This window comes from Ambystoma mexicanum, chromosome 13 (genome assembly GCF_040938575.1).
Source record: "Ambystoma mexicanum isolate Mex_15411 chromosome 13, UKY_AmexF1_1, whole genome shotgun sequence".
In the NCBI taxonomy this organism is placed as follows: domain Eukaryota; kingdom Metazoa; phylum Chordata; class Amphibia; order Caudata; family Ambystomatidae; genus Ambystoma; species Ambystoma mexicanum.
In genome coordinates, this window is record NC_090938.1 from 787,294,786 (window position 1) to 787,317,439 (window position 22,654).

General features: G+C 46.4%; 1 protein-coding gene across 2 annotated transcripts in view; it reads right to left on the reverse strand.

The window, feature by feature from the left end:
• The window catches only part of LOC138521965 (CCN family member 1-like), a 154,975-nt gene that overhangs the window by 62,168 nt on the left and 70,153 nt on the right, over positions 1-22,654 (reverse strand). The window lies entirely within an intron of this gene.

The following is a 22,654-nucleotide window of genomic DNA, read 5'->3' on the forward strand; positions in this document are numbered from 1 at the left end:
CTCATAGCAAGCAGTGCTCCTCCAGTCCTACACCCTCAAGGGTCACACACTGCCTCATAGCAAGCAGTGCTCCTCCAGTCCTACACCCTCAAGGGTCACACACTGCCTCATAGCAAGCAGTGCTCCTCCAGCCCCACACCCTCAAGGGTCAGACACTCCCTCATAGCCAGCAGGGCTCTCGCCAGTACTACACCCTCAAGGGTCACACACTCCCTCATAGCCAGCAGGGCTCTCGACCACTCACTCACCCTATGCTGCAGCCTCATGGGCCTAAACACACTGCCAAGGAGATCAGCTCCCCCAGTCCTACAGGGTCACCCACCCACTCATAGAAAGCTGAACTATCGCCAGTACTAGCTTTCATGAGCCCCGCACTCACTGACCCTATGCTCAAGCCTCACGGGGGTACACACTCAACTACACCAAGCTGAGCTATCGCCACTACTACACTAGACACTCATGGGCCCAAATTCCCCAACACAGACTACGGCTCCCCCCAGTAGTACAACTTGAGGGGCCCACACCCACTGACACTGCTCTGCTCTCCCACTGCTACTAACTCACTGGCCTACACACACTGCCAAGGAGATCAGCTCCCCCAGGATTACAGCCTCATAGTCACGCACTCAAAGACACTGAGCTCGAGTCGCCCAACACTACAGCCTCAATGACCCAACAGTCGTTGTCACTGAGCTCAGCTCCTCCACGACTATGAGCGTGCACTCACCGGCACTAAGCACGCACTCACTGTCACTAAGCACGCACTCACTGTCACTAAGCACGCACTCACTGTCACTAAGCGTGCACTCACTGGGACTGAGCGCGCACACACACTGGCACTGAGCGCATACTTCATGACACTGAGCACGCACTCACTGACACCGAGTCAGCACTCACTGGCACTGAGCGCACCCTCACTGGCACTGAGCGCGCACTCTCTGGCACTGAGCGCACACCCACTGGCACTGAGCGCATACTCAGCGCGCAGTCACAGACACCGAGCGCTCACTCACTGACACCGAGTGTGCACTCACTGGCACTGAACGTGCACTCACTGGCACTGAGCGCGCACTCACTGGCACTGGGCGCTGGGAATCTATAACAAGAAAGGAATGAGCCCAGAGCAGCACTTTCTACCCATATAAAGCCAATACAGCCCTGAACTAACTTCAAACATTAGCAAACCCAAGCATCAAAGTATGGCTTTTGAGGAAAGAAAAGGTATCCAGAAGCTGAAAAACCAGATGGCAGTCACCATAAAGAGTGGGGGGGGGGGGGGGGCAAGGGGGCTCCACAGGGATCCTCAACTGGTTGCAATACATGAGAGCAGCGCACAGGCTACTGTCGGGTGAAAGCACTTGGGAAGTTTTGCAGCGGCAGGGGCGTGAACCCACTTGACATTAATCCCGTCCATAGTGTCAACAAAGGGACACGTGCCTCCTATTTCCAGGAAAACACCAGAATTACTTCAGAAAAACCACCTCAGCACGTCCACATTTTTCTGGTACACACGTCAGCACAGACACCCCTAATCCCGCCGGGTATTCCCATAATCCCCCAGGTGCACTTGATTCGGAGGCATTTGTACGGCGCACGTGACGAATTGAATCGCATCTGGGCGGAGACTGAAAAGAGCAAAGCACCACTGGAAAAAGGCCAGAAACACGGGTTATCAGGAAGTCGATCCAAACAGGAGGCCGAACTCGGGTGACAATTCCCATCCGTGAGATTACTTGAACAGGTGGGTTCATAAATCCTTTCGGAAATGGTAAAGAGATGTAAGGGCCCGAATTTCCATGGGCAGACTATTCCACAACTTTGGCCCGTACACTCCGAATCTCCAATCACAACTTCAGCCCGTACACTCCGAATCTGAGATCACAACTTTGGCCCGTACACTGGTAACTGCAGATTTTTTTATATAGGTGTAGAGGGGCCAATATATTTCTGCATTTAAAAATCAAGCACAGAACTTTGAAGTCGATTCAGGACTTTATGTTGAGTCAATGTAGGGATCGCCATAAACTTCAAATCAGAGAAGACTTCCTTACTCTAAAAATCAATCTCAAAGTATTTGTACTTGGTAATTTATAACGCGCTTAATACCCAGAGGACCTGTGTTGCTCCATGTCGTCTTGCTTCCAAGATGAGCGCGTTGCCCCTGAGCTATCCTCCCGAGACAACACTGCAGTGTTTTGTGTTTTTTACAGGTGCGGGACTTGTGTGAGGTGGATGCCTGCGAACAGACCATTGCGATAGTCAAGACGAGAGTTCACCAGGGCTCCAGCCACCACTAGTTGATCCTCCACCGGAATAAATGGAAGAGCCGTCACAAATGGTGCAGGGTGCCAAACACTGACTGCACATTGGCGCTCACCTGAGCTTGACTCCTCACATTTTCCTGCCAAATGCAGCCTAGATTGAAGCATAGTGGAACTGGGCACCTACTGCGATCGAGGAGATGTTTAGGTCCAAACAGTGCTACTTCCGTTTTACTGTCATTGAGTGAAGCCAGTTTGAGCACATCCACCCCCTAACTTCCTCCAAACATTGTTCAACCGTCTAAACACCTTGTCCACGTTCTCTACTTTGATTAACACCTGGATGTCATCCGCGTAGTATTTAGAGCGCCAGGGGAGCACACCGGTGGTGATAGTGTGCGGTACAAATGTCCTTTAACATTAACATTAACAGTATTGGAACTTAACCTCCTGCCTCCTCAGTATGGCCATCAAAAGGCATAGATATAAGTTGAAAATAAGGGGGGAGAAAGAGGCGTCCTTGGGGACTCCACACTTTTGTGGGAGAGAGTCTGAGATGAACCCACCTATTGCTGCCGATCTGAGAGAAAAGAATCAAACCATTTGATGGCTTGGTCGGAGATGTTTCCTATCTCCCTGATGCGTCCGAGTCACATATCGTGGTTCATCACAGAGAGATCCAACATAACCGATAAGGATAGTTCTCCCTGATCTCCCACCTCAAGGAGATCATCCCACACAGCCATCAAAGCGGTCTCAGTCCCAAACCCTGCCCGGAAGCGAGACTGGAGAGGATACAAAAGAGATTCTCTCTCTGCATATTCCTGTAGTTGGGATGTAACAATCCTGTCCAGATTCTTGCCCGTCCAGGCTAAGGCAGCCACTGGTCGGAAGTTCTGCAGATTTCCAGAGTCTAGATTGGACTTTTTTAGAAGGGCCGTGACCATGGCCTTTTTTTAGCACCGAAGGTACAGACCCGAATGACAACGATTTATTTATAAATTGCGTCATGAAAGATGACATCTGAGGAGTTCGCCGTTTTGCCACGCTCGCCGGAATGACTAAAAGTGTATCATTGGTGGAATTCATTTTTCTCAGGAACGGCAGTACCATATCCTCCGTAACAGGTGATCAAGAAAAAGGCTCCCCACCTGGGGAGACTCGTGGCTCCTTTGCTCCGGAGGATTCATTAGGGGGATTCGCGCCATCAGCGCGTTGCTGACTGCCAAGTAGAATGTTTTCCTGGATGAGCTCAATCGTTCTTTGATCCATGGAAGATTCCATGCAGGAAAATAGACATTTTATCAATAATCTTCACTGGTTTTTAGACACCTCTATTTTCCTAGCCAGAAAGTGCGACTTGGCATGTCAACATAAGTCGAGGTTCTACGCTTCCTCCACTTTGGTTCCGTTGCTCTGACATGCTTGTGCAATGGAAGGAGGTCCTGGGTAAACCAAGGTTTAGAAATTCTTTTGAACTTTCTAGGCCTCAATAGAACCACTCTGGAACTGATGTTACCCATAATCCCTGTTCCCTTGTCAAGAAAATCACAACAATGCTGTGAATTATCTATGGCATCCACCACGTTTTTAAGTTTCTCGCCCGAAGTTTTGTCCAGGTCTTTGGATTTCCGATAATGAGAAGGAGAACTGTTGCTAGTGGATTTGGCCACATCCCCAGGGTGGGCGAGGGCAAACCTCCTCACAAAGTAGTCGGACCAAGAAAGAGGCAAGGTGTCAGTTAATGTAGTACTTGCTCCTCTACATCGGAGTACGTCAAGTTAATGTAGTACTTGCTCCTCTACATCGGAGTACGTCAAGTTAATGTAGTACTTGCTCCTCTACATTGGAGTACATCACGACAGTGCCCCCTACTATTAGATGGGGCCACTTCCAAAAGCTTCCCTCCCGATCTTCTAAACCGGCTTCGTGTCAGAGCCAGTTAAATCCTGCGCCGCCTCCTGCGTGACGCGGCTGGGCTGCACGCTGCACTGAATGCAGGGAAATGCAGTTCTACAACTCCAACACTTCAAAATGCAAAACTGACCTCCAATCTCCCTCTCATCCCAAACACAGTGAAACAGCAGTCTTAAAGACCCGCTAATTGAACAGTAAACTTCACGAAATTTGAAAAAAACCTACTAAACCTAGATCACAATTACATTAAAATCAGTGTTAAAATTATCAATAGAATATGCCCTCCGCAAGGTATTCATCGTTTGGATTAACTTCAACTGTTTACACGTTTTGGCATCAAACGATCCGCGGAGCTTGCTGACAGGCAACACGGATCACACAGGCCGCGCCGACGAGAGCCAGTTAAAGCCTGCATCACATCCTGCGCGCCACGGCAATGAATGCGGGGAAATGGAGTTCTACAACTCCAACACTTTCAAAATGCGAAACAGACCTCAAACCCCCCTCTCATCCCAAACACAGCGAAACAGTGATCTTAGAAACCGCTAATTGCACAGAAGGGCACAGATTTTTCCTCTCACTGCTGTTGTTTATTAACTGAAAGGTGAGAACTCCTATCTTTCCCTATACAAAGGGTGTTCCCTACGTAACCAAGCTAAGGTTCTCGTCAGTCATCCGTGAGTCCAAATCAAGATCAGTCCACTGTCCAAACTAACCTATCCTGACCCTACCACTAATCGAACAACCAAAACTATAGGAGAAGGACTCCCTTCTCCTGGGAGGTGATTTCCACCAAGTTCAGTTCAATAAAGTATCCAGAGGTAGTTCTTGATAACTACTTTCATCCAATCACCGTTCTGATACTGGCATCTTCAAGGGGTCGACCGTCTCACAGTGGATTATTTGTTCGCTCCTTATTCTTTTTTTGTTCTATTCTAGTTAATTGTGCCTTTCTCCTCTCATGGGGCAAGTTGGTTCCCTTCTCTTTATTGAAACTTAAGATCCTCCTTTCATTTACGGTCTACTCTTTGAGGGTCATTACAAGTTTGCCGGTATCCGGGAAAAGTGCTGGTAATACATTTTACCTGCATCTTTACCAATGTGGCCAATTATGACATTACCAGCGCCGTTATCACCTCATTCGAATTACTGGTGCCAGTAATACCAGCAAATAGATACCGGATGGACCGGATACTTACACCGGTAATACCAGCACAATGGGGAGACCGGCACCGGCACAGATTGGATTTGGTGGTAATACTGGCTGATATTTGCCAGTAATACCGGCAAGATCAAGGCAGAGATAACAACCCCACATAGCAGCCGATAAATGGACTGAGATGATGGAAATAAGGCCACAGGTGCACCCAATCCACCCAGGTGCACCCAATGCACACAGGAAGAGTACAACAGTGCCATAACTTCCCCCAAAACACTTCCCACAACAACCATGCTACCAGTCATTAATGCAAACATGGAGCTGGAGGTGCTGCATGCCAATACACAGCTGCAGGGGCTGGAGTGCCGGAAGAGGCTACAGGAGGCCAGGGAGAGGAGGAGGATGACGGGGATGCAGGTGGTGAGACAAAGGTGTGCACACAAGGGCCACACTGAGAAACCTGAAGGTACTCTCACATCTACTCCCCAGGGATCTTCTATGCAGGTGGTCATGGAAGGGCAAGCGAGGAAGGATACCTGAGTGGAGGGTCTTTGGGGATTGCGGAGAGGGTGCCTGAAGGCAAGTCATGGTATCATCCTTTCACTACCACTGACCTACTCTACACTCCCTCAGTCTTCATGGGATATTGTCAATCTTATCCCATTTTCCCTGTAGATTCCCACCAAATACTGAGAACGGGAAGAGGCAGCTAAGAGTAGTGCACACGTCCAGTTGCAAACACCACCACTCTGGTACTGGGACGAAGAAGAGGAGCCTGGAGGCATCCAGTAATGAAGATCAGGCATGTTGCACTAACAGGCTTATACAAGGTCAGGCAATTGAGTCTAAACCACTTCATCTGCAGACTGTTGATAATGGTAAAGAGTATAAAAGGTGGAGTCCAAAATCATACAGAGGGAGAGAGAGGAGAGAATCTGCTGTGTTGGGACAAGATCAGGAAGTCGAGACTCCGGCAATGATCCTGGGAGACCTGCAAGAGGGACTTTGCAGTATCAGGAGCCTTCATATTGGAAGGTAGGCAACAGGCGCTGCCGTACAGCAGAGGAACAAGAAAAGTCATCCGCGCCCAAGCCTGGGTGCAGCTGGAGCTGTGAAAGCCACCGGGACCAGAGGGGACGTGGACCACGTGTGGAGCAGAGCGAAGAAACCATTGTGTGTGTGTGTGGAGACGTGCCCAGCGAACCGGCAGTCTGTTTCCCGTTCGGGGAGATCAGCAGGAACAAATGAAGCCACCGGGAGGAGCTGCGAAGAACCGGTAAGTGTCAGAAGACACTGGGGAGACAGGAGTGCTCAGAAGGGACCGCAAATAATTAACGGTCCACGAGAACAAGTAAATGCTACATCTATTGAATACCGAACGGAAAGAAAGTTGCTATTTGATCGAGCGCAAGTAATTGCTACATATACTTAATATCGAACTGAAAGAAAACTGCTATTTGCGGAAACTACGCTGTGCTGAATGGCGTATGAACGCTCTAAGTCAAATAGACATATCAAATGGCACACTGGCAGTAAAACACAGTGTGAACAGAACTAAAGGCATGTGAAGGATTGAAGAGTTATTTTGAATATTACAAGTGCAAAGATAAGAAAGGCTGTCAATTAAAACTGCAAACGTGAGAAAGAATCACAGGTATATTACAAGCCAAAAACTGGTATAAGAGAGTGTTAAAAGGAATGCAAGTGTGGAAATTGAAAGCCCAAGGCAGAAGAGCATATGAGAGGCCCAACATCTTTGGGGAGACTCACGGTTGCGCGACTTGTGATAGGTGGACCTTGTGGCCTGACAACTGCGCCTAGACCAGAAAGTGTCCTACTGTGAAACTTACAAACATCAAGAACAAAGCCAAAGAAAAGTACAGGGTTACTGGTTGCGTGAACTGTGATGGGTAGACCATGTGGTCTTACAACTGCGCATAGACCCCGAAACCCTGAATGGTTAACAAGAAGTAAGGAACTTTGAAACAATTGGTGAAGCAAACCTGAAAGTGGGTCAAACGGGCCCAGTATTTTCTTTTGAACTCTGAGCAGATGAAACCAACTTGAGTGCTATGTTATGTTGGGGAAGGGAATCCCAAGACAACCTCTTTGTGTGAATAGTGGCACATTCGAACTCGGAGAAGGCAATTTCAGGACTTGACAAAACACTATTCAAGTCAACCTCTATTGGAACGGTATTGAACTTGAGTTGGGGAACCCAAGAAGAACTCAAGCTGAAAGTAGCTTAGCCTTTACTTTTGAACACTTATATTTTTGCTTAGAAGATTCCCACACCATTTTTAACTATAGCTGTGAGGGCAAGCATAGGTTTTGACACACGCATACTTATTTTGGACTTGCAAACACAGATGTTCCTTAGTTTCTTTAGGGAGGGAAAATCCCTCCTTAGCATAGGGCAAGTTAGGCGCTACACCATCCTGATCAGCAATAAAGTTTTGTTTAGAACTGCACATCGGTTGTGTGCGTCATCTCTCTGTATACCATGCCTGTCTCACACACACACACACACTGGGCCCTCACTGACAGGCAGAGGCTAACAGCATGCTGCAGGTGTACATGGAGCGTCACAGAGGACAAAGGACCTGGATGTTGGGTGAGTACACTGTAAGGGAGGCATGGTATCACAAGTATGACACTGACGCAAAAGGTACAGTTTGTAAAACCTTTCTTAAAGTTTCTGGGTTTGGGAAAACTCCTATTTTGCCATATAGCTAGGATGGGAGTAGTCTCTACTAGAAAATAATAAATAAAACAGTCCTAGTTGAGTCCGTCAAATCAAAAAGGCCTATACTTACAAAACCTAATGCCTGCCCTATCTCGTGTACAGAAAGTGTGAAAAAGACAATATATATGAAAAGAAAATCAGTGTTAGAATATAAAGAATAAGTGTAACTGAGTCAGCTCTTCTCCCCACGTTAGACAGCACGGAGTAAGGCGATCCCCGTAGACAGGATGACACACTCTGGCGCAGGTTCTCAAAACAAAGGCAGTTCAACACGTGGATTGAGGCCCTCCTGGCTTTCCACGTTAAACTCTCTCTTTCCAGCATTCAAAACACAGTTCAAAAAAGGTTCACTCCATTCTCCCTCAGTCAGGCTAGGACCTTTCAAACCAAAAGTTCATGTAGGTCTCCCTCAGTCGGGCTCGGACATTTCAAAGCACAACACTTGCTGGGGTTCCCTTCCCCACGCTTAATTCACATCCTTTAGGGGTTCCCTTCCCCTAACTTATTACACTTTCCCCCTCATATTGTGTCTCTATGTTCTGCCTTTTATCCGTGTGAGGAGAGATAATTGGTATCAGATGTATGCACTTAAAATCAAGTGCCTGACTTTCCCTGACCCAATTAGTGGGACATGTCCAAGGAAATGTATACGGGTTTGCGGCTTTACTCTCAGTCACCCTCTTCCTCGGCCCAGTGTTTGTGTGGAAAGGGGGTGGTTGGGACATCAGAGAATCCTATAAAATAGGATGGGTCAGGAGTACGGTAAAGGGGGAAATTCCCCGCCTCACCATCGGTTGTCTCACCCCCACTCCTGAAGACCCCTCACTCAGGTGATCCTCCTGCACTGGTCCACCCCCAGGAACTGGATACAAAAGCGATGACAAGTCCCCCAGGACTAGCGGGTGAGACACCCTTTGGCTTCTCACAACATGTACAGTCCCATCTACCTTGCAGCATGAGTGACAGGTAAAGGGGGGAAACAATGTCACAAATGCATGTCCGGAATGGTCGCTGTACATGCAGGACCCACCAGTGCACCCCTCAATGACAGGTCACAACAAACAGGAGTAGCACATGACTGGGGATGCATCAGTCACTGACCGGGCTTATCCAACTCCAACAGGACAACCACACACTATGCACTACAGGTACCAGAATGCAGCACCCCACTCCCTGCAATGGCACTGAAAGGCTTGACATGGCCACCTAGGGGAATCACATGTATGTCCAGGGGCACCTCCAAGAGCCTGGTGTCAAGCCTGGGGATGACTGAAAACAACAAAAATGAATACCAAGCTCTACGCACATGCACGCACATGACCGGAAAAGGCTGTCCAGGCCCACACACCTGGCGTAAACTCTGGGGTACAGGCCAAGACTAGGTGCAGGGCTAACGAACAACAATGTTGCCCATGGCGACCCGTAAATTAGGCCACCCAATGACACACCCATACATGGGATGAGACACTGCCAAACAGCACTTGAGGTTCACTGCCCTGCCATCCGGCCTGGTATACACTGCGTTCACAAGTATGAGTGTTCCAGAAATGATTTTCACTCTTCTCATCTCATGCACACGTGTGACAAGTTCACAAGTAATGGCACACACCTTCATGGATGACACACAGACCACCTTGACATGTGACCCAGACTCCCATCAGGTACCACTCATACCACCAGGCCCTGTCAAAAGGGAGGACACTGCGGGTCTGATGCCAGACCACCATACCCTGATACAAGGGAGGAAACTGCAGGTCTGATGCCAGATCGCTAGGTCCTGATACACGGGAGGAAGCTGCAGGTCTGATGCCAGATCGCTAGGCCCTGATACACGAGAGGAAGCTGCAGGTCTGATACAGGACCACCAGACCCTGATACAAGGGAGGAAGCTGAGGGTCTCATGCCAGATCACTACACCCTGATAGACAGTATTGAGAGGCAGATGAATACGCCATCTATGGCTTTAGCCCCTCCCCTGGCCTGATACTGCAAAGGCGAGAAACATTATTCACTGAGGCAACTGTACTGCCCTCATGCCAGGCAGGTGCTGCAGGACACAGAGACAATTTCAGCTGAAGATGGCAAAAGCAGTCAAACAACTATCATTGTAGCAGTAACAAGCACGTGCATTAGGCACGAAGAACATATGCACTCCACGTGAAGAGCATTTACAATAAGTAATATATGAAAAATTATTAACAAAGCGTCCACAGACACGAAGAACTCTAACATAATAAATGTATACGCTGAAAACATGAATGTTAGGAAAGATTTCATAATTGTGGGTAATTTTCCTTCCATGTGGCAACCCCTAAACTTTTTGCTGTTGTTTTCACCATGATCTAGACTTTGCCAGAGAAGTGCAGCCTTCGGCCGCACTCCTCTGGGCTTTCGCTCCATTCTTACGGGGAAACTGACATGCCCTTAAGACAGTCAGTACCGGGAAACGCTGTTTTCTGTAGTTTCTTTATCATGTTGCAGCTTTCGTGCAACATGACACAAGAGGGCACTGTAAGCTAAGTTACTGCTCTCTTGGGTCTCTAGCCTTCTACAGGCCCTAGATATTCTTTTTGGATTGTAACTGATCGGTGCAAGTGAATCACGGACGGGAATGGTGGCAGCGATCGTTTCTTGTGTTTTGAGCTCCTATTGGCATTTTAAGCGCGTTTCTCGCGCTTAGCCCAAAATGGTGGCCTGGCTCCCAAAATGGCTAGACCACGAGGTTCCTTTGTCCTGTCCCCTGACCGTCTTGCTCCCTTCACCTTCCCCAGGTCGAGTCGACCCGGGGCCTTTCTTATTTGGGCATGTACTTTCCCGCGAAACACGGATGCTTTCGCGGGCTTCTACAGGCCTTGTGTGTGCCTCCAGGATATGGGCTGGGATGTCTGGTCCCAATACACATCCTGGGTGCCAGAGAGTCTAGGGTGGTGTGAATGCCTGGGACCACCGTGGTCCGTGATAGGTCCACGTATGGTGTGAGTGTTGATGAGCGGATCTCCCATTGGGTCCCCTCCGTTTTGGCGCAAAGGGAACCGTGGATAAGAGGGGGCTGGAAACGCCACTACCATGTCGATCTCCTGAGTTCTCACGAACAAAGGAATACAGGAGCCAAGTATCCTGCAACCACGAGGCTGAACCGAGGACTCGCTGGTGACCCGCTGAAGGACTGCTCCTCTGCACTGCTGTCGCCTTGTGAAACCCTTTTTACCTCTGATCGAACCAGAAGGCCTGTACTGGTACTTCGACCCTTGGAATAGCGGGGACAGCTATTCTCGGCATCTTCACCATCTCCTGCACGTAAGCCTTCGGAAGTGTCTCTGGGCCATCCAGCAGACTGACCAGCCTACCCAGGAGTCTTGCTCTGTAACCGCCGCCAGGTTGTGTTGTATTTCTAGTCCTTGTCACTCTCACACGATTCGTACACTTGGCGTTCCCAGGTCGGAAGTGAGTAGTGTACCTTTGGCTGAGATACACACGGCCGCTCTGTTGCCCTGCTGTGGTAACAAACTGTGCGGGTTCACTTCGTTTGGGACATCTTTAACTCAACTCTGCTGCTGCAGAATATACACGACGACGAGACGTCCCCTGCTCTCCTGAACCTGCCAGCACTGAAACTGACGCGGAGAAGCCTGGGTCTGCTTGCATCGGGGACCGGTGAGTAGCATAGCCAGGAACTGGTCGCCCTCCTGCAGGAGCCCATAGCTTTTCCCCGCTGTGTCAAAACAGCACGCCTCTCCGTACTCGCGCTCTGCTTCTGCCCACAGTGGAGGCTGCGCTTGAGTCACGGAACTCTGTTCTTCTTCATTTGTGCACCAAACTGAACTGCCTGATTCCCTCGAAGAGACTCCCCTTTTTGCCCGTTGGCACCAGCGTGTGCAGGTACTTTTGAGCACAAGGCTCCACTCTTCGTAGGGCTTGGACTTCCTTTTAGTTAGGTGCCTCTGAAGGCGGACTGGGTCTAATCATTATTTCGCACTGCCTGTTTTCCTCCCCTTCTAGGTGGACTACACATTTTGTGCATCTAACACTTTAGACTCGCTTGTATTTGTATATATATTGTATTGGTTTGGTATGTGTTGGTTTACTAGAGTTTTATTGTGATTTCTCGCTACGGTCATTATTGCAAAGGACTTGGAATAAATGTGTACATATTTTTAATATAACACCTGTTTGGAGTAGTTTGTAAGTGTCCTTGCTTTGTGTGCTCATTGCGGGCTTTCAGTCACCCTCACCCCTCTTGAGACCTAGTCTTGACCGCCGCGATCGCTACCCTGATTGGTCTGGCTTGTCCAGAGGATAAATATATAAAGAGAGACAAAGCTATAGTGTAGATGCCAGAAATACAGAACAACAAGGATAAGTGTGCTCTGACAAGGGGACCAGTCACAGTTAAAAGATAAGTATAAAGTTTTAATAGTAAATACAAGGGTAAAAACAACCAATTAAATATTGTGGTCCACAGCACAAAACTTAAGATACACGATAAAAGACGAACTAGAACAGGGGTTACGTGACAAGCTGGGTAGCTAGTTAAAAACACTGTATCAACATGAACACAAATGGGTACATATAAGGCAAATAGTGTAGTACCCTACTTCAATTAGGATCAATGTGTCAAAAATGTGTAATTCTGGTTATCATACAGAGTGATATCGCGACATGTTTCTGTTCCTTAAGGTAAGTATGGAACATTCATCAGGAGGTACAGTTGTGACAGCGTAACACAGTTACAATTGGAGGGCAACAATTAACAGTGAAAATTTCATAGCATCTGTGAAGTAAAAAACAAAAAGGCAAAGAGTTAGCTCATAAATAGTAAATTACTTCAGAAAGTTTCAAAATTCATGAACAGTGGCATCACAAAAAGAGGGGACAAGTACCTCAATTGATGCCTGTGGGTGCTCTCTACTGAAAGATAGTAGGAGGTAGAAGACCACTGGGTCAATCCTACAAAAGATAGAAATATCTATTTAAGCGCCATAGGTAGCTTAAAAGAAGCAGAAGATGTACCAACATCATAGCAAGTGAAGAGACAGACATGCAGACGAAATACTATGCACGGTAGGAGTCAAAAAGACACTATCTAAATGTGGAACTTGGGGTGGCATGTAAGGGTGAGGCAGCAAGCGTGCTGGTGACCCCAGAAGAACTACACCAGGGACAACGTGCAGTGAGAAACCTCTCAAGGGTAACATCAGCCCAGATGGAAGATGGAGGGGAAGGCACGGGATAGCAGAAAGATGGGAGGCCCGTGTCTAACGGTGGGGGGAGAGAGTGAAAGTGTATGTAAAGCGGTCACTAAATATCACCCCAACCAAGATGCTAACCTCACCCAGCGACGAGTCGCCGTGGGATGCACTCAACACATTCATACCTGCAGTCTGCCCTGCCTCGGAAGGTCCAAAGGTATGGCAGGCAAGGCGGATCAAATCAGAGGGTAACTTTCGTATAGCACTACAAGGAGAAAAAGAGTGGGCCGATCAAATAGTACCTGGCCATTCATCAATATTCAGAAAATACTGTGATCGCGTGTGTTTAGAAGAGCTGCTTACCCAGTGCTAAAAAAGTCAGCAGGGGGAAGAGTGCTCCGTTTAGATCGGGACTGAATCCGCGAGTGAATCACAAGGCACAACGCGGCCGATGCAGAGCAGGTAGTCATGGTAACTAGGAAGTCCTATTACTATGTTTGGTTAACATTGGGCGAGTGCAAGGGTAAAACACAGCGGCCATCTTAGAATAACGGGTGATTGCCTGGAATACAGATATCCAATGTAACACTGTGGCGACAGGGGGAGAGTCAACAAAAGATAGGCCACCCTGTCCGTACTCATAATAAAGAGGAGCCCAAAGTAGTGCAAAGAGAGGCTGGAGGACTACAGAATAGACAGTACACAGAGGTACTGAAATAACCTAAACAACCGGGAAGTGGGATACATCGGTGAGCAGCGTGGAACCGGTCATAGAGAAGGAGAGAGACAGAGACATGGGAGTGGCTAGATATTGTGCCACTCAATAGATTCATTGAGACCCATTACATCACTGTGCAAAGTGTATATCATTTTCTGCTCCATCTTCAACTGTTTCTTCTCGCGTGTTGCATAGTTAGTCCCTTTCAGGGCCATTAGTATAGTCCATTTAAAATCCTCATGGTTATGCTTGAGCAGGTTGAAATGTTTCACCATGGGAGCATTTTCAGTTTTATTCTTCAAGCAGCTCCGATGTTCCATGATTCGGGTTTTAGCTTTGCGGGTGGTCTTGCCCACATAATGCAGGCCACATATACAAGTAATCAGATAAACCACAAATTCAGTATTACAATTTGTCAGATTCTTTTGGGTCCAGAGCTTTGAAAGGCCAACATCAATAACTTTAGTTTTGGAAGTTAATTTGCAGACACCACAAGCGCCACAGGGGTAATGTCCGACAAGTAACGACAGCAGCGACCCTGATAATGCAGGCGAAGGTACCTCCTCCGGGAACAAGGCAATCAACAAAAGGGGTAGAGGCCAATCCACAAGACGGCAAAACAACGGAGGCAGAAGAAGCAATCAGGGTCGTTTTTTATACCAGGCCCAGAACAGAAATACTTGGAACGACGGATCAAAACAAACCCGAAGCGGAAATCGCTTCTGATCAACCTATCTAACTACACACTTACAGAAATGGAAGAGCAAGTCCTCAATAAGGGACTTGGATTTGTCATGACCAAACAACATGATCCTTTCGAATTCCTAATTGAATTCAAAAAATTGATGAGAAAAATCCATCTCAAGGAATTTTTTTCTCTCGACAGCGAGAGTATCTATGAAGGACCTTTGAACTGTACGGGACTACACAATCCATCCACTTTCTACCCTCCTGCACAGAGTTTCTCTCCAGAATCACTAGTTTTTTAAAAGAAAGTGATTGCAGAAGTGACCGCTCTTGGAAATAAACACCTGAGACCCTTCCAGAACCTTTCAAATGTGGAACGCAAAGCCCTTGACTCCTTAGCTAAGAATCCGCTTATTGTCATCAAGAAGGCGGATAAAGGTGGAGGGATCGTGATCCTTAATCGCTGTGATTATATTAAAGAATGCGAAAGACAACTTAGCAATACTCATTACTATCGCTATCTCACGCAAGATCCCACTCTAGAACTACAACTTCTCGTCTCCGACAAAGTTTCCAAGGCTAAAGACCGTGAGTGGATTTCTAAACAGGAAGCAGACTTCCTCACCAACAAAAAACCGAGTGTCCCTACATTCTACACCTTACCCAAGGTGCACAAAACCCTCATCGATCCTCCCGGACGGCCTATTGTGGCAGGGATCAACTCAGTCCTTGAACCTCTCTCTACCTTTGCTGATCATTATTTGAAAGAACATGTTCAAGCTATGCAATCCTATTTAAAAGACTCTCGGGATGTCATTAACAGTCGTGAAAATCTTGACTTTGACCCTACTGCCCAGCTGTTGTTGGACTTAGATATTGTCTCACTTTATACCAACATTCCTCAACAAGCCTCTCTAGACGCCATCGGAGAAATACTTTTATCTTGCGGCGATAGCGATCCGGTGCCCACCTCGTTCATTCTCTGGTGCGTGGAACTTGCTCTGAAACGCAACTACTTCGAGTTCAACAGTAAATTCTACCAGCAAATTGAGGGCACAGCAATGGGGGCCACCATGGCTCCTAGTGTAGCCAATCTTTATGTTGAGACCTTTGAGAAATCCCACATTTACAGCAACCTTAACCCTTTCAGCACCAACATTGCTAAATGGAGTCGCTACATTGATGACATCTTGGTACTGTGGAAAGGGACTGTAGATGAGGCTAACAATTTTTTTACTTGGCTTAATAATCTCAACCTACACCTGCAGTTCACCATGACTGCAAGTAACGAATCTACCAATTTTTTAGACCTCACTATTTTTCATGCTAACGGGGTCCTCAAAATCAAACCGTACCACAAGCCTACTGACAAAAATTCCCTTCTGGATTACTCTAGCCACCACATTAAACACTTACGCGATAACCTTCCATTTGGCCAGTTTTTACGCCTCAAGAGGAACAGCTCTGATAAAGAAACATATGAGACTGAGGCTACTACTCTCACTAAAAAACTTAGACAAAGAGGCTACCCTAAAGAATTGGTCAAAAAATCGGCAAAAAGGGCCTTTAACAAAAATCGTGAAGCTTTACTTGAACCTAAACCTGTCAAACCTAAAGATGATCGCATTGTTTGTGTCAACACGTTTACTGACCAGAGTTTTGAAATCACCAACATTATCAAGAAAAATTGGAAAATCTTTAGAACCACTACCCAAGCGATGGCATTGCCTATCTTTGCGTATAAAAGGAGCACCACTATAGGCAATAGAGTTAGCATTAGCAAACTCAAATGTCTCAACATCCCTGAACCTAGATTAACTACTCTATGGGGTCTGCCTGAGGCCACCGGACATTACCCCTGTGGCGCTTGTGGTGTCTGCAAATTAACTTCCAAAACTAAAGTTATTGATGTTGGCCTTTCAAAGCTCTGGACCCAAAAGAATCTGACAAATTGTAATACTGAATTTGTGGTTTATCTGATTACTTGTATATGTGGCCTGCATTATGTGGGCAAGACCACCCGCAAAGCTAAAACCCGAATCATGGAACATCGGAGCTGCTTGAAGAATAAAACTGAAAATGCTCCCATGGTGAAACATTTCAACCTGCTCAAGCATAACCATGAGGATTTTAAATGGATTATACTAATGGCCCTGAAAGGGACTAACTATGCAACACGCGAGAAGAAACAGTTGAAGATGGAGCAGAAAATGATATACACTTTGCACAGTGATGTAATGGGTCTCAATGAATCTATTGAGTGGCACAATATCTAGCCACTCCCATGTCTCTGTCTCTCTCCTTCTCTATGACCGGTTCCACGCTGCTCACCGATGTATCCCACTTCCCGGTTGTTTAGGTTATTTCAGTACCTCTGTGTACTGTCTATTCTGTAGTCCTCCGGCCTCTCTTTGCACTACTTTGGGCTCCTCTTAATTATGAGAACGGACAGGGTGGCCTATCTTTTGTTGACTCTCCCCCTGTCGCCACAGTGTTACATTGGATATCTGTATTCCAGGCAATCACCCTTTATTCTAAGATGGCCGCCGTGTTTTACCCTTGCACTCGCCCAATGTTAACCAAACATAGTAATAGGACTTCCTAGTTACCATGACTACCTGCTCTGCATCGGCCACGTTGTGCCTTCTGATTCATTCGCGAAGCTAGTCTCGATTTACACGGAGCACTCTTCCCCCTGCGGACTTACTCAGCACTGCCTTGTGATTCACTCGCGGAGTCAGTCCCGATCTACACGGAGCACTCTTCCACCTGCAGACTTTTTTAGCACTGGGTAAGCAGCTCTTCTAAACACACGCGATCACGGTATTTCTGAATATTGATGAATGGCCAGGTACTATTTGATCGGCCCACTCTTTTTCTCCTTGTAGTGCTATACGAAAGTTACCCTCCGATTTGATCCGCCTTGCCTGCCATACCTTTGGACCTTCTGAGGCAGGGCAGACCGCAGGTATGAATGTGTTGAGTGCATCCCACGGTGACTCGTCGCTGGGTGAGGTTAGAATCTTGGTTGGGGTGATATTTAGTGACCACTTTACATACACTTTCACTCTCTCCCCCCACCGTTAGACACGGGCCTCCCACCTTTCTGCTATCCCGTGCCTTCCCCTCCATCTTCCATCTGGGCTTATGTTACCCTTGAGAGGTTTCTCACTGCACGTTGTCCCTGGTGTAGTTCTTCTGGGGTCACCAGCACGCTTGCTGCCTCACCCTTAAAGGCCACCCCAAGTTCCACATTTAGATAGTGTCTTTTTGACTCCTACCGTGCAGAGTATTTCGTCTGCATGTCTGTCTCTTCACTTGCTATGATGTTGGAACATCTTCTGCTTCTTTTAAGCTACCTATGGTGCTTAAATAGATATTTCTATCTTTTGTAGGATTGACCCAGTGGTCTTCTACCTCCTACTATCTTTCAGTAGAGAGCACCCACAGGCATCAATTGAGGTACTTGTCCCCTCTTTTTGTGATGCCACTGTTCATGAATTTTGAAACTTTCTGAAGTAATTTGCTATTTATGAGCTAACTCTTTGCCTTTTTGTTTTTTTACTTCACAGATGCTATGAAACTTTCACTGTTAATTGTTGCCCTCCAATTGTAACTGTGTTACAATGTCACAACTGTACCTCATGATGAATGTTCCATACTTACCTTAAGGAACAGAAACATGTCGCGATATCACTCTGTATGATAACCAGAATTACACATTTTTGACACATTGATCCTAATTGAAGTAGGGTACTACACTATTTGCCTTATATGTACCCATTTGTGTTCATGTTGATACAGTGTTTTTAACTAGCTACCCAGCTTGTCACGTAACCCCTGTTCTAGTTCGTCTTTTATCGTGTATCTTAAGTTTTGTACTGTGGACCACAATATTTAATTGGTTGTTTTTACCCTTGTATTTACTATTAAAACTTTATACTTATCTTTTAACTGTGACTGGTCCCCGTGTCAGACTGCAGCACACTTAGAACCCGACCAAAGACCTGACATCGAACCAGGCCCTTATTCAGCCGTCTTTACATGGAAGTCAGACTTCTGCGGACTTTGGCCTACTTCCCAACTTCCTAGGAATTTCCAGCATTTTTTGGACACATAAAACACCCAGCAAGCGTTTTACAGCCTGCCATTAACGCCCAGAAGCCCACCCAACTCTGCACCCTAATTGTCTTGGGTGGCAAAAAACAATCCACAGAATTCTGCAGCATCGCAGCCCCCAAGGGAGACCTATTCCAGGCCCAAGATGAAGGCTACCAGCCGAAACGTCTTTAGGACCAATATCTGCATACCTCTCCTGGTCCCAAAAAATGTTTTGATCTAAATCTAGACGTCGACCACGTGTTAGGTCACCCTCAAGCCTGGCTACAGACAACCAAGAATTTCCCATTTAATGTGTTTGTTCTGGGTTGTCTCGCATCTGAACACACGATAATCACATGTCACTAATGGTGATGGTTACTTTGTTCTTTTGTTCTTTTGTTTTACTGCATTCTGCCAATTAATTTGGCCATTATAATGGTGTATAATGGTGTATACCTCCTGCATACCAAGTATCTCTGAATGGAAAAATTAGTTTTGCATTTCTGTTGACTCTCAGTAAAAACAGTCCGGTTTCAACAATATGGATGCATGATTTACTAAATGCACCCACAGCAAAATAAACTTACAAGCTGTATATATAACACCTATTTCTGTCTGAACTATTTTGTGTACATCTTCACATTTACAGTGTTTTTGTATTTCCCTGGACACAATAGAAATGACTTGGGCCTACTAGAATCAGGAAGTAGTCCCGCTCCTAAAAATGTTATACGGCAGAACAAACCCCTCCTTGTTAACCTGGTCCCCTTGTCAGAGCACACTTATCCTTGTTGTTCTGTATTTCTGGCATCTACACTATAGCTTTGTCTCTCTTTATATATTTGGATTATTGTCCTCCCGGACACAGACAAAGTATACATTGCCAACCCCCCTTAGTCAATTGTATACCGGGCTTCCTCCCTACATAAGTTGTCCAGAGGTTACCCTGTTCCAATTAATTAGGTTGGCCTTCTGAACTTCTGCGCCGCCAGGACAGAGTTCAGAAATCCGTTTTAACAATGAACGATGCGCGAATGTAGCTCAGTAACATAGGAACAAAAGTGTAGTAAAGGAGCCATCTTAAAAATGGAAGACACAGTGCGTCTCTGAATGAGCGCAGGCATCAAAGCCTGGGGAAAACTCAAAATGCAGAATACACAGAAATACAAATCTGTACGAAGCTCAGTCGGTAGCTGGAAATTAGTGCCAGGGTTAGCATGAGATAGGGAGGATAGGCACGGCGGAATGAAGGCACGAGATAGCAGCTTCCAAGACACAAGCAGAATGCTCCCAAAGTAATGAAAGTTTTGTAAGAATACAAGCAGTCTTTGTTAGCCAGGTGCAGGAACACAGTAAGCCAAAAGACTCCATGAAGAGTAACTCAAGGATGTCCTGAGAGGTAATACAGAACACAACACACCCATTGATAGGAGCTAAACTCTCAATAAATAGGAGGTCAATCTGTTAAATGCGCAGTCTCGTAGAACGTGGCCCATAATTTGAGAATACTAACTATTCATTAGAAGCCAACACAGATAATACACCTGCCGTACTCCCTGCATGAATACATAGACAGGAGGCACCACACAAGGTCAAATACAAAGAGATTGCCCGGTATTATAGCCTCAGCATGAGTGATGGTAGCTCCTTTAATTGAACAAAGGAGAGTCCACTGGCCTCTCTCCCCCTACTACCTGTCCGTCTCATATCTTGATGAGGTGTCAAGGATCCATGGTTGGTAAGCAATGTGCCAACCTGTCAAAATCCTTTGAGACATGCCACCCATCCAGTAGTATACCAACCAACCCCTTGTCGTGAAGATAATGTAGTTTAACCATCATCAATATAGGGTGGTTCCAGGTGGAGCCATCACATATGTGTAACCCAATAAAAATGTTAACCCCAATAGAAGCCATATGTAGCCAAGCTCACTAACATATCCCCAGTCTCCGTAGGGTTTTGTAAACTGAGATTATGTTATGACATCATTGATGATGAGTTTATAGTATTTAACTAATTGTTTCTAATTTGCTTGACGAGAGACACAAGATTTGAATGCTTGTATTCTGTCCCTATAACCTTATTGGGAAAAGTAGCACTGTGGTGCCGTTCTCACCAGCCACTATTGCTGCTCATGTGCTGGTAACTTTCCAAAGTGCCAAGGCTGAGAAAGATACTACTAACCAATCCCTACCCACCAAAAACGCTGCCCTATAAATGCTGTAACAGCGAATAGTAGTGTATTATAATGACATGTTTTCACCTGTAACAGTTTAGTAGGTGGTCTCAGGCAGAACTACCAGATAGAGTGCAGGCAATGAACGTACTAACCCCAATGGAACATATATCTAGTTGGTTCCCTTATCCAATCCCCCCACCTCATATGTTTTTTCCAATCCCCCCACCTCATATGTTTTTTAGGATGAAACGTCAATTGTGATGTAATTCTCTTTTTTAATCCATTGTGAGGCCTGGAAATATTCGATCGCGTGGAAATTGTCTTGATGTGCACAGCTGTCCCTGTTTTATATGGGTTTTGTTAAATAAAACCGGTCTTTGTCAAGTTCTTTGGACTCTTCCATGTTTGGGTGTGGGATTTCACCTAGCCTGTCCTCTCTGCTTACCCAGGCAGTTTCCACCCCTCTTAAACAAATGGTAGCAGAGGATGGTTGGCCAATGCTTTTGGAATTATATTGTTTTTTTCTGCCGCGAGCCTGAGAACTAAGGAGTGACCCGCGAGGACCGGATAAATCACACGTGAACTGAGACAGTCGACAGGAGCCCCCTTTGGAGAAAGTCCTGCCCACAGGCCGGAAGGCGGAGTGGCCGATTGTGGGAAGAGCGATTCCAAAGGCTTCAGCCGACCCATGGATGTATGTAGGAGAACATCGATTTGACAAACAAAGGTGGGAGGGAGTTGTTTGGGTTACGGAGGGTGGCTTCTTAAACTCTGAGATGGGGTACTGAGTATTGAAACAGAAAAGAAAAAGAACAAACGGTTATAAGAGTTATCCTGTGTCGAGGGGCAGTTTTAAGATAAGAAGGATCTCTTGTTAGAAGTAGGACAGGAAGATGACCGTGGGGGATTTTTATATTGTGTTGTTTTGAGGGTGCATATGTTCACAAACGTAGAAACTGCTTGCACCAGTGGTAGGATATAAGGAAATTGTGGTGAATTGATGGAAGATGTTTGTTACGCCAGTCGTAGGTTGTAAGTAGATTGTGGGAAACTGACAGAAAAAGTTTTGTTAATTAGCGGTGTGAAGTGACAGCAGAAGGGTGAGAAATTGGCTTAAAGTTGTGAAAATGAGGCTTTGTTGATATCAGTTCATGTTATAGGAGCATGTGGAGTTGGTTTGGGCTCAAAGGGTGGTGTCCTGGGCATGGGCTGCGTTTGTGTTGTGTGGCCAAATTGGTGTTGTTGAAGCCGAGGAGGCTTGGGGAAGGTCTGAAAAGTGTTTGGAATTGAAGAATATATTCTTTATGAGAAAGATGTGAAGGTAGAGGGGAAAGATTTTGAGTCAAAAAATATTTTACGGTCAGGTAAGCATCGGCAGTCATGAGCGTGACGTGCCATTGTGGGAGACACTCCCCTTATACGAGGAATGGTCTTGCGAAACTGTGGGCAAAATGATTAAAGCCTGGCCCCAGGAGGGCAGTCTTTCAAAATCTGTGCTGCAACACATGACCACATACTTACATACTGCATATAACGGAAAGAGGTTATGGAACAGGTTAGCAAATCTGAAGTTTTGGAAGATGTTTGGGGATGAGGTAGAGAACACAATCTGGAGGGAATGGATGCTAAATCAGCATGAAAGAGAGGGTGAAGCACCCATGGCTCCTCTTCCTCCTCCTCCCCATAGCACCGATGCA